Source organism: Lactuca virosa, chromosome 4, assembly GCF_052849685.1.
Source record: "Lactuca virosa cultivar CGN04683 chromosome 4, Lactuca_virosa_CGN04683_v6, whole genome shotgun sequence".
Lineage (NCBI taxonomy): Eukaryota > Viridiplantae > Streptophyta > Magnoliopsida > Asterales > Asteraceae > Lactuca > Lactuca virosa.
The window spans coordinates 391,733,117-391,746,930 of record NC_136429.1 but is presented as its reverse complement, the minus strand read 5'-3'; positions in this window follow the sequence as shown (position 1 = coordinate 391,746,930).

Here is a 13,814-nt window from a genome sequence, read left to right as displayed (position 1 = left end):
AATGAAGTGGTGTTTCTGGATCTACTAGCTCCTCTTCGTTCCTAGCTTCCAATTCTTCAAGAGGTGCACTCACAACACACCTTTAGGCTCACAAACACTCAAAAATAGGGTTAGGTCACTTAGGGTTTTCTTCTGGACGTGAAAGAGTAGTAAGGAGGCTAAGGAGACATGCTTAATGTTCCTTAAATAGGGTGCAAACACTAAAAATTAGGGTTTCCTTACACAGCGCCAACTCGTCGAGTTGGGTCATCCAACTCGTCGAGTTGGGTCATCCAACTCGTCGAGTAGGTCCTAAATGCCACACGAGTTTGTTATTCTCTACACGACGATTTGGAGCCACCAAATCGTCGAGTAGGTCTCATTATTTGCATAAAAATCCCTATAATTTCACTTCTGGAAATCGAGATGTTACAACTCTCATCCACTTATCTCAGACTTCGTCCTCGAAGTCCGCTACAGTCACCTACCCCGCAAACATCTCGCAATAATCCTATACGATGCATGACCTTGTCTGCTCGGTCCAATTCTCGAAAGGACCGCTTCACTTGGTCTTCCGTCCTACCTTCCTGAGCGAAATGTTACTCCTTGGTGGTAAAATCTTGAGAACACTCCAATCACTATAAACCCTGAGTACATTGCTCTCACCACAGCCGACAATCCTGCCTGTACTCCCCGAGTACTTATACTTGGCATCCTAAGGGGTACACCCATTACCCTGCGCAGTCTATGGCCTTCCCAAGGCAACTATACATAAGCGACAAAACTCTCTTTTATCTCTATAAAGAATAAATCCTCTGCCGTAACTGAAATCCCAGCCACTCCCAGTGTCGGTCATTTTGCCATCACCCACTGAATGATTCCACTTACTATGTCCAGATGCTGAACAGCCAACTCAACGTGTGATCAGATAATCCTTCGAGTTAAAGATTCACCCCTGCAACGGTTGGACTCATACAAGATATGCGCAACAGAGTCAAATCATTACTCTGAGATAATTTAACCCCGCTGTGAGTGACTTAGAACCTCTCGGTCAACTAGCTGCTTCACACTCCGCTAGGAGATACGGGCTTCTCCCACACTCCGCTAACTAGGAGATACGGGCCTCCACCCACACTCCGCTATCTAGCAGCTAATTAATGTTGTTGCTATCCCGCAGTCTTACAACATTCTCCATGCCATCTGGCTGCTAGTGAATGTTACAGCTATCCCGCAGTCTTACAACACTTTCCTCGATGTCTGGCTGCTGGTGAATGCTACGGTTATCCCGCAGTCTTACAATACTTTCCATGTCGAGCATGCACACGACTTAACATCCTAGCTGAACTCGCCTCTTGACGGGAATTTCCTCAACCCAATTTCCCAAAAACAACGATCAACACCAAGAACATGTGAACCCAGAATTGGGAAGTTTCCCAAACTCCCAACTTACACACTCCTCAACCCAAACAACCACTTGAGCCGTCTTCCTTTCCGGTGGAAATGCAAGCTCACCCTAGTCCCATTTCTACTTCTGTTTTTGGATACCTGAACGATCCTCCCCCACTTTGATTCAGCTAACATCGTACAACACACATGATTAGGAATGGTTCCCAATCCTTCCTACCATCAAATGATCAGTCAACTAGGAACCAACGCTTAGCTCTGTTAGTGATCCAAAACTAACCCATACCAAATCCGTGCAACTTTTGAAGACTATTGGAACCCCTCCAGAGTTCCAATCACACTTGCTACAGCTACCGCATTCTGAGAATCCACTCTAAAAGGTAACGACCCTGAACTACTACTCTAAGTATCATGATATGCAGATGGCATATAACTCATTCATAAGCAGGAAATATAACCCTAATATACACTTACTCATATTGATGCAAGACAATAACAATAAAATCATAAATAAAGACTGATAGGGAAGTAAAAGATATACACCTGCAACATCGGAAGCTGCTCGCGCGCTCTACTGTAGACATCTGGAAAGCCCTACTCTTCGCCGTAGGTGCCTCTGCTCGGCCCTGACGGCCGTTGGTGATCCTCAGTGTCACAGGGGCAGGTGCTATCACCTGTCCCGCTGTAACCAAACTCAGACATTGGGCCTTCTTGGGGCCCCGCTGACTGCAATGAAAGCATATCAGATTTGATCCCTGGGTGGTGGTATCAGTACAATCCCTGCGAAAATGACCGATTCTGCCGCACTTGAAGAAGCCAGAATTCCCACCACTGCCACTCCTACATGCACCCTCGTGTGTCCTGCCGCACTTGCCACAGCGGCTACGGTCCTGATGACCTCTCGATCTAGAATCTGATGGCTTGGGCCTCTTGCCCGATCCTGCGGATATTTGAACCTCGTCTGGCATCCTCTTCATGTCCGCCTCTAAGTCGATCTCCCTCTCTCTCGCTCGAGTGATCACAAACTGTCTGATGTCGCTCCTCAACATCTCGTGATATCGGGCCTTCTTCATCTCCTCGTCCGATACATACTACGGAACAAGAAGGGCCCTCTCCATGAACTTGGCGGTGATCTCCGCCGCCGTCTCTGTCGTCTGCTGGAGATCCTGAAACTCCCGTGCTAATTGATGAACCTCAATCACTGGTGCAAACTCGGCCCTGAACCTGGCCGAGAAGTCACTCCACGTCATCGCTGATGGGTTTTAGGTGAAACAAATAAACTAGAAAACAATTCCTAAGTTCACATGCAACCTACTTTGGATCTATGTTTTAACTATTGAACATATAACTTTGAATTGCAAAACAAGAACCCTAGAGGAGAGAGGCTATTTTCGAAAATAACTAACTATGGTTTAAGAGTTACATACCTTTCAATTGTTATAGCAAACAATTGATAATCCGCTTGAACTTGATCTTCTTGGAAGCCTAGCACCACAAATGTAATGCCTCTAATGGAATCACACCCAAGAACTAGCAAGAAGGAAACTTGAAGGAGAGAGGGTAGGGTATGCAAAAATTGGCCTAGGGTTTCTTCCAAGGTAGGAGTGGCCGAATTTAGGAGCTGGGAGGCTCCTTATATAGCTGAGGGATCTAGGGTTTAGGGAAAACCCTAATACTCCTTTGCTTGCGGCCTAAGCTAATCCAAAGGCCTTATCCAAAGCCCCTTGGACGAAATCCTTAGGGTTTCCCCTATAGATTTCGTCCACCTCCTTCCAAGGAGGTTCTGGAGCCTTCCACTCAACTATCTGATAATTGCAAACTAGTCCCTACACTTTATAATTAATACTTTTAACCCTAAAATTAATTCTGATTAATTTCTGGCTAACTATTAATTAAACATAACGATTTCTAATTAATATATTAATCTTTTAACATATTAATAAATCATTTATATTGATTTATTAATCTTATAAATTAATATCTCTCCTTTCATAATTTCCTTGTCTAGTTGCTAGGTTTGAGGGCAACCCAAAAGGACTGTGCTGCTATCAACTCAAGTACATACCAATTATAGTTATGGGCTTAGACACCTAATCCAACAGTCTACCACTTGGATAAGTATGTAACTATAATTGCTAGTATGCCTTCTAAATTTGACCATCAAATTGTAGCTTCCAAAAGCTGCTGCTGAACTCTGACCCAGTCAGTTATGTGTCCTTAGATAAGTGATCATATAATCCTTCGTTCTGCAAGATATCCCCAGACATAAGACATGGAACGTAATCAATCTCTTTGTCCAGAATCTATGTTTCCCGATTTCTGATTTGTGATGATGTAGGACTTCTAATTGAACACATCAATTTAGTCCTGGCTGGGCCCAGCACATAAGTCAACACCAAATCATCGAGAGGCCCACAGATATCGCTTTTCCGGTTAGGGCAAAAGGAACGAATAAACGTTGACTCATATGCTTGTATCTTTTACTCATCAAATTATACATGACAATACGTTTTATAACACCAAGTTACTGATGCGTTTTCGTATCACCAATGTATAACCGACTTTGTAAATTACAGCTCATATATCTTCGTTTCAAGATTATAAGATATTATCGTCTCAGTATTACTCGTGATGAATTCCATGAAGTGATACTCTGAGCGAGGGTTTATCCAATACTCAAATCTCAATTTCTGAGTACTCATGAACATTGCAGCAATTCTATTGCCATGTCCTCATACAATCTGCAATCCAATTCACGACAGTCTTAATTCACTACTTACTTCCAAAAGTACGAGCGACTGTGGAGTTTGAATAATCTTATTATTCGGGAAGTAAAACATGCAAAATATGAAACACAATAATAAACAATCGACAAAATGCAGTAACCAAACTTATAAATAATACTTTATTATTTAATCACCAAAAGTCAATTACATTTACTTTGTTACAAGTTTCAGAACAAAACTAATCTAACTACTAAAACTAATATCATCTTTCAGTCCTATGCTCCGAGCATGTTGAATATGCTTAGCCCTACTCAGACCCTTTGTGAGGGGGTCTACTGGGTTATCTTCAGATGACACCCTCTTTACTACAAGATGGCCTTCTTCTACTCTATGTCTGATAAAATGGTACTTTCTGTCGATATGTCTGGTTTTACCATGATCTCTCGGGTCCTTTGTTAAGGCAACTGCTCCCTCATTCTCGCAGAACAGTTCCATAGGCTCCTGGATGGTTGGAACAACTTCGAGATCTCCGATGAAGTTCCTTAACCAAGCTGCTTCTTTCGACGCTTCACTCGCTGCTATGTACTCTGATTCACAAGTAGAATCAGCCACCGTATCTTTCTTGGAATTTTTCCAATTAACCGCTCCTCCATTCAGTAAAAATACCCAACCAGATTGAGAACGAAAGTTATCTCTATCCGTTTGAAAACTGGCATCACTGTAACCATCTACTCTCAAAGTATCATTGCCACCAAGCACAAGGACCCAGTCCTTTGTCCTTCGCAAATACTTGAGTATATTCTTAACAGTTATCCAATGAGCTCTACCCGGGTTTCCCTGATAGCGACTGACCATGCTCAAAGCAAATGCTACATCAGGGCGAGTACATGTCATAGCGTACATGATCGATCCGACAGCGGAAGCATAAGGTACACGACTCATGTCTGCTATTTCCTCATCTGTACTTGGGCATTGAGTCTTACTTAATTTGGTATTGCTTTGGATAGGTAACTGTCCCTTCTTGGAATTTTCCATACTAAACCTCTTTAGTACCTTATCCAAGTATGTGCCCTGACTAAGTCCAATTAGTCTCTTCTTTCTATCTCTCAATATTCTAATCCCAAGAATATAGGCAGCTTCTCCAAGGTCTTTCATGGCAAAACACTTTCCAAGCCAAGACTTAACATCTTTCAAGGTTGGAACGTCGTTACCAATGAGTAATATGTCATCGACATATAACACCAGAAAAGTTACTATACTCCCACTAGCCTTGATATACACACAAAACTCATTTTCACTTCTAGTGAAACCAAACTCTTTAACTTTCTCATGGAAGCAAAGATTCCAGCTGCGAGATACTTGTTTCAATCCATAAATAGATTTCTCAAGCTTGCACACTCTATTGGGAAACTTTGCATCAACAAAACCCTCTGGCTGATTCATGTAAACATCCTCAGCCAACTTCCCGTTAAGGAAAGCAGTCTTGACATCCATCTGCCAGATTTCATAGTCATGAAAGGCAGCTATGGCGAGCAATATCCTAATAGATTTAATCTTAGCTACTGGCGAGAAGGTCTCATCATAGTCAACCCCTGGGGTTTGAGTGAAACCTTTTGCAACCAGTCGAGCCTTGAATGTGTGCACATTTCCATCCATGTCTGTCTTCTTCTTGAAGATCTATTTGCACCCAACTGTCTTACGACCTGGTGCACTATCAACCAAATTCCAAACTTGGTTGTCATACATCGACTTAATCTCGCTGTCTATTGCCTCTTTCCACTTGGAAGCCTCTAGGCCTGCCATTGCTTCCTTATAAGTGACTGGTTCATCTAAATTTACAAGTGTCCTATCACTGATGAATGTGTCACCGTCTGAAGTAATATGAAAACCATACAACTCAGGTGGCACACTCACCCTAGTGGATCTTCGAAGAGGTAATGAGTTATCAACTGTTTCAATAGGAACTGTTTCCTCTGGTTGAGTGCTAGTGTCATCTAAGGTTCCTTCATTGGCTAACTCTTGAATTTCTTCAAGGTCAATGGTGCTCCCACTATCCTCTTTGAATATGAGCTCTCTTTCTAGAAAGACTCCTCTTCGTGCTACAAAGACCACGTTTTCACTAGGTCTGTAGAACAAATATCCAAAAGACTGCTTTGGGTAACCAATGAAAACACATTTCTCACTTCTAGCTGCTAGCTTGTCGTGAGTCTCCCGTCTTACGAAAGCTTCACAACCCCAAACTTTAATATGTGCTAACGAGGGAACTTTCCCCGTCCACATTTCGTGAGGTGTTTTGGCAACCTTCTTTGTAGGGACAAGATTGAGGATGTGGGCGGCTGTCTCTAAGGCATACCCTCAGAAGTGAATAGGAAGCGAAGCATGACTCATCATAGAACGAACCATATCTAACAAGGTTCGATTACGCCTCTCAGCTACACCATTTAAGTGTGGTGTCCTAGGAGGAGTTAATTGTGAGACTATCCCACATTCTTTCAGATAGTCGTTGAACTCGATACTAAGATACTCCCCGCCTCTATCAGATCTAAGTACCTTTATCTTCCTTCCCAATTGATTTTCGACCTCATGTTTAAACTCTTTGAACTTTTCAAAGGTTTCTGACTTATGTTTGATTAAGTAGATATAGCCATATCTGCTATAATCATCAGTCAAAGTCACATAGAATTGATTAGCATCCCTTGTAGTTGATCTGAAGGGCCCACACACATCTATATGTATGAGATCCAACAGACCTTCACCTCTTTCATAAGACCCTGTGAATGGTAATTTTGTCATCTTTCCCAAAAGACAAGATTCACACATATCATCTGATTTTAGGTCAAATGATTCCAACACTCCATCCTTTTGGAGTTGGGCTATGCATTTCTTGTTAATGTGTCCAAGACGACAATGCCACAAATATGCCTTGTCTACACTATTAGACAAGTAAATATTAAATACACTATTTCCTAAGCTATCAACACAAGTCACTTTTTCATACACACCATCACAAGGCAAAGCTTCAAACACAAAAACACCATTCTTTTAAACAGAAATTGAACCATTCAAATCATTAAAAGAATATTTAAAACCTTGTCTGAACAATGCATGAAATGAAATAATGTTTCTCGTCATCTCAGACGAATGGCAACAATTTAATAAATCTAATCTAACATCATTACTAAGAAAAAGTTGATAAACTCCGATCTTGGTCACTGGTGAAGACTTCTTGTTTCCCATGATCAAGTTTATCCTTCCTCGCTCTATCTCCTCACTTTCTTTTAGCCCCTGTAAATCAGAACAGATGTGAAAACCACATCCTGTTTCAAGGACCCATGAACGAGAAGATAATGAGTTATTAGAAGAAATAGTGTAAATAACTGCTGAAGATGGCTTCACTTTGCCATCTTTGATATCCTGTAGATATTTTGGACAGCTTCTCTTCCAGTGCCCTTTGTCATTGCAATAAAAGCAATCTGCATCTTTTGGATCAGAAACATGAGGAATGGTAGCATTGGGCTTAGCCTTTGGGCCATTACTAGATGACCCAGCTTGAGCCTTGTTCTTCCAGTTTTTCTTAGGAGGACCTTTCCTCTTTTTCCCCTTTCCCTGTCCAATAGACAAGACAGGGATACTTGTAGGAGTGGAGGCTATACTTTTACCCTTCATCCCTGCTTCAGCTGTCTGCAACAAGTTGTGCAATTGGGCCAGTGTCTGCTCAGTGTTGTTCAAATGGTAAGTTAAAATAAACTGACCATAACAATCAGGTAATGAGTTCAAGACCATGTCAATGGCCAATTCCTCATCAAAGTGAATGTTGAGCTTGACCAAACGCTCTATGTAGCGTTGCATTCTTTGCACATGAGACACAACCGACTCCCCTTCTTTCATCTTGCAAGCCATGAGTGACTTGACTACTTCAAACTTTTCTTGACGAGCTCGCTTATGGTACTTTTCAATAAGGTCCTTGTTCATCTCAAAGGGCCAGTAGTCCTCATAGTACCTCTGCAGTTCTAGGGACATGGTTGCGACCATGATGCATGCCACTTTAGTAGCATCATCATAGTGTTTCTTGTAGGCAGCATATTCTTCAGGAGTAGCTTTAGACTCATCAAGCGCTTTGAGCTCCCTTTCAAGGACATATTCTTTGTCCTCAAATCGAAGCGCCATCTTGATGTTACGCATTCAATCGTTATAGTTAGAGCCATCCATAACGACTTTGGAGCAAACGTTGAGCAAAGAGAAGTTGTGGTTGGAGGATGATGAAGCAGAAGTGTTTCCAGGAGTAGACATCTTAAAGGAAAGAAAGTTTTAGTTAGATTTGAAGATACCTCAATATAATAACCCAAAGATATAATACTAAGGTTAGGATCCAACTATGAAGATTCACAACTTAGAAATGGGATGCCGAGATCCAAGTGTAAATTTCATAAAGGTAGGTGAATGACGATTCACCAATTCCACCATTAGACGAAATAAACGAAGTGAAATTCCTAATTCTTTTGAGATACATTGAAACTATTCAATGGAATGTTTTAATCTCAGATTATGCTCTTCTATTTGTGACTGGGATGCCGAGGATCACAAACAAGATGTGAATAACCATGCAAATGTGCTTGGTAACCTCAAAATGACAATTATGAGATACCCATTACTACTCTTTATTAGTGCCTTTTAGTGTGCTGGTTAACCACACACGCTCCACTAACGACCAATAAAGCATAATGTGCAATTTCATGGATTAGCATAGTTTTCACATTTTTCCTAAAGTAACTAGAGTTGGGATTTTGTAAAATAATGTTCTAGTACTTTCTTTAATAACATTATACTTTTAATGAGATGTAGTTGTCCTATCAAACCCGTTCTGCTAACGACCCTCCACTAATCAAGGAAGCGGTGGGTGAGAGTGGACACCCATTCAACTACCATTTTATAGGCAGTTTCCTTATACCCCCTTATAGACTACCTCGTGAATGAGGCATACTAGCGATTTGACTGACCATATTCTTATACATATATAATATTTAACTTTTAATTATAATATATATATAAGGTGTGTTTTAAACTTTTTACAACTTTAGGGTTTATATATAAATTTCGAAAATTAAGTCATTAATTTTAAATTTAAAATAAACCAAATAACTAGATTTAATATTTATCTATTAATTAACTTTTAACTAATTTATTAAATCTTGTAAGGATTATCTAATTAACTTAAACAATTAATTTATTCCTAATCCATATCCCTTCTAGATTTCGAAAATATGGGGATAGGATAATTTCCTTATTTTTCTCAATTATCCAATAAGGCAACTATTATCCAAAACAAAGAAACCCTAAAAGGGACTAGCAAATTTCGAAATTTTAAGGGAGGAGGCAAGGGTTTCCAAAACCCTAACCCTAATTTTGATTAGGGTTCATGGAGGCTAGGGTTTTTCGAAAACCCTTTGAACCAAAACCCTAAAATCGAAAATTTTGGCCTTTAGGGTTTAATGGCTATAAACCCTAATTTGCAATTCAACTATTATAGCAATTCAATTTAAAACAAACAATGGCTCTGATACCACTGATGGGTTTTAGGTGAAACAAATAAACTAGAAAACAATTCCTAAGTTCACATGCAACCTACCTTGGATCTATGTTTTAACTATTGAACATATAACTTTGAATTGCAAAACAAGAACCCTAGAGGATAGAGGCTATTTTCGAAAATAACTAACTAGGGTTTAAGAGTTACATACCTTTCAATTGTTATAGCAAACAATTGATAATCCTCTTGAACTTGATCTTCTTGGAAGCCTAGCACCACAAATGTAATGCCTCTAATGGAATCACACCCAAGAACTAGCAAGAAGGAAAGTTGAAGGAGAGAGGGTAGGGTATGCAAAAATCAGCCTATGGTTTCTTCCAAGGTAGGAGTGGCCGAATTTAGGAGCTGGGAGGCTCCTTATATAGCTGAGGGATCTAGGGTTTAGGGAAAACCCTAATACTCCTTTGCTTGGGGCCTAAGCTAATCCAAATGCCTTATCCAAAGCCCCTTGGACGAAATCCTTAGGGTTTCCCCTATAGATTTCGTCCACCTCCTTCCAAGGAGGTTCTGGAGCCTTCCACTCAACTATCTGATAATTGCAAACTTGTCCCTGCACTTTATAATTAATACTTTTAACCCCAAAATTAATTCTGATTAATTTATGGCTAACTACTAATTAAACATAACGATTTCTAATTAATATATTAATCTTTTAACATATTAATAAATCATTTATATTAATTTATTAATCTTATAAATTAATATCTCTCCTTTCATAATTTCCTTGTCCAGTTGCTAGGTTTAAGGGCAACCCAAAAGGACTGTGTTGCTATCAATTCAAGTACATACCAATTACAGTTATGGGCTTAGACACCTAATCCAACAATCGCATCAAGAGCTGCATCATCTCTAATGGCATGTCCGACCTCCTCCCACCAGTCACGTGATCTGTCCTTCAGAAGATAGGAGGAGAGTCGGACCTTGTCCCCATCGGGACATCAGCTCGTACGAAAAGCATTGGCGACATCAACCAACCACTTGCTGCTAGTAATGGGGTCCCTAGCCCCATGATAATATGGTGTTCCGCAAGCTCTGAACTCCGGGGATGTCAGTATGCGCGCCCCCATCATGGCTTCCATCTCAGTGCGGAAGGCTCCCAGCCTCTCATCCAAAATCTCCAAGATGCCCTCCTTGACCGTACCGAATATCAAAGCAGTCTGGTCCAATATATTGCGCGTAATCTCAGCTTATATAGACTCTCTCATCTGTTCCTCGAGCTGCCCGACTCCAGAACCCGAGCCTGATCTCTCACCGGCACCAGAACCGCCAACTGGTCTACCCCGTAGCGTCACCATGCTGCAAACATACCATAACAACCATCAAAATTCTCCTCGCTATTGAGGGATCACACACGCACTACAAGTTCCCTAGTTTTATCTCAGCCTTCCCTGAATCGAGTACGGATCCTCTGCTTTCAGTAGTATGGGCCCATACTACCTTCCAAATGTATCCGTACTTTCCTCAAGGATTGCATTGACTCCACAAAGTCCCTTCTACTACTACTGCTCCCAGCACTAATCTCATCCTAGGCTTTCCCTAGGGTAATCACCGACCCATTCTATGCCATCAGCTGCAAAAGAAGTCCCTGCTACCTCTCCCTAATTAGCCCACGAATACCATTACATATTACTAAGACTAGATAATTCTTCAAATGAGAGGTCTCTCCCTACAACGGTTAGACTCAAACGAAAGCTGTAAAATAGGGCTAAACCTAACCTTCTGAAATTATTTAGTCCTCCTAATATGTAACTTAACGTATTTGTGCAGTAGTTAGCCAAGGATAACTAGAACTCCTAAAAGCACTAAGCAAACATGTAACATACACGTTTTGAAATCGTGTTTGGTAAATGTTACAAGTAAATAATATTATGAAATATTATGTAATATTGAGTATTGAGTTCTAACAGATAGTTTTTACTAGAAATGAAGTAAAACTATGTTTAGAATCACTCGGATAATATTGGAAGTCTTATGAGATTCCAATCAAATGTCAAATAGTGAAATTTAACGAAAATAAAAAATTTGAAATAAGTAGAATTTTATTATTTAAAGTTGTAAATAATCTCGTTAGAAACATTTAGGCGAAAACCTCATCGAAATCCGAGTTATAACGAAGAAGTTATGACCAATCGAAGATCCGCGACAAAACCGGCATGGCGCCGAATGACATAAAAAGTGAGTTTTTGATAAACTACTTTTTAGCTTTAGTAATCTAAACGAAAGTCGTAGTATTCATTAAACCGAGAATTTTCATAGAAAGAACGTCCAAATCTGACTTCGTATGAGGAAGTTATGATTTTTCTAAGTTTCAGAATAGCAATAGACAGCTAAAAACTCACAATAAAGATCGAGTGATTTTTAGCCGACACAACTTAAACGAGAATAGAAGATCTCGTCGATTGTAGTTCAACGGTAAAAAGACAGAAGAAAACGGACGTCAGATGAAGAAGTTATGAATTTTTAACAGACTTTTCCTGTCCCGGGCCGTTAAAAATATAATAATAAAAATGAAATCAAAATTTGTAACATCCCGAAATTCAGGTGCGTCTCTTAAATCCTTCTCCTTTTTCCAAGATTGTCAAGTTAAGCCCTTATTTGAAATATTAAGGCAAATGAGTACGCTGGGCGTACTGAAGAGTACGCTACGCGTACTCATGCGCTTAAGTTGGACGCGGACTCGCCTAGGTACGCTGGGCGTACCCAGGGTTGCGCTGGGCGTAGCGGGCCCAGATGCAAACCCTAATTTGTGGCTTGTGCACTATAAAAGGAATGTTAAGGCCTTATCCTCAGCCACCATTTCAGAGAGTGAAACCCTAATAGAGAGCTACCCTTCGTTCCTAGCTTGTGTGTGTGTGTTCTAAGCTTCAAAGTGCTATTTCAAGGTGGTGAAAGAGAAGAGGAGGCCATTTTAGGAGCTAGAAGTTGGTGGACAAGAGTAGATCTGAGTTCTACAAAGGTTGGAGCTTCTTTCTGAGGTAAAAAGCTCAAAGCTTTCCTTGTCATTTGTGATTTGTGCTTCTTGGACCAATTTTTAGGGTTTTTGGTCCCAAGGTGGAGACTTTATGAGCAAATGGTTTCCATTGGCCTAGATCTGCCATATTTCAGGGTAATATGAGTTGTATGTTCATAAAAATCCAATCTTGGACGTGAATATTGAGCCATGCATGACATCTAGACTTTATGAGGAAGAAGGAAAGGTGTTAGAGTGATTAGGGACCTTTACAGCCATGCAAAGGCTTAAAGGTCTCGACCTGATGGATTAAGTGGTCTTAGAGAAGTCAGATCTGGAGTTTGAGTTTATGTCTTAACCGTTTAAGACCAAAATCCAAGAAAGTTTGTAACTGAGACTTACGTTGGGCGTAACTCTCAGAACGCGTAGCGTAAGGGGTTGAGACCCCGATTATGGATCGCCGGCGTACGCCCCGCGTACAGAGATGGTACGCGTCGCGTACTGCCTCCTGTTGACTTTCGTTGACTTTTAAGGTTTTGGTCAACATTTGGACTTTTGGGTCAGGTAGGGGTAAAATGGTCTTTTACCCTTCTGTGGGATTGTAGGAATGGATTTTAATCTAACCTTTGAGGGCCATTATTTATTTGTGAGTACTGTTTATGTGATTAGGCGGGGGCTAGATCAGTGTTTTCATGTGCGAGATTATTCGAGACACCCGAGGTGAGTCTTCTCACTATACTTTACCTTGAGTGGTAATTAGAGTTATGTGACAGAGTATATCACGTGTTATGTATGTGATGTGTTGCACTGCATTGTTTCTATTTGATTTATGTTGTATGTACTCCAGAGTTTACAGAGTTAGGACCGGAAGGTCCATAGAGTTAGGACCAGAGGGTCCACAGAGTTAGGGCCAGAGGGCCCACAGAGTTATAGCCTCGAGTGGCTAATATGTGGTATATGTGGTATTTTGGGGAACTCACTAAGCATTTATGCTTACAGTGTTTTGTGTTATGCGTTTCAGGTACCAGTGAGGATCGCGGGAAGGCGCCGACATGATCAGTACACACTTGTGGAGTTTTTATGTATTGAGATCTTGGGATGAATTTTATGGATTTGATATATGATACATGGAGATTGATAATATTTATGAATGAAATTATATTTTTAA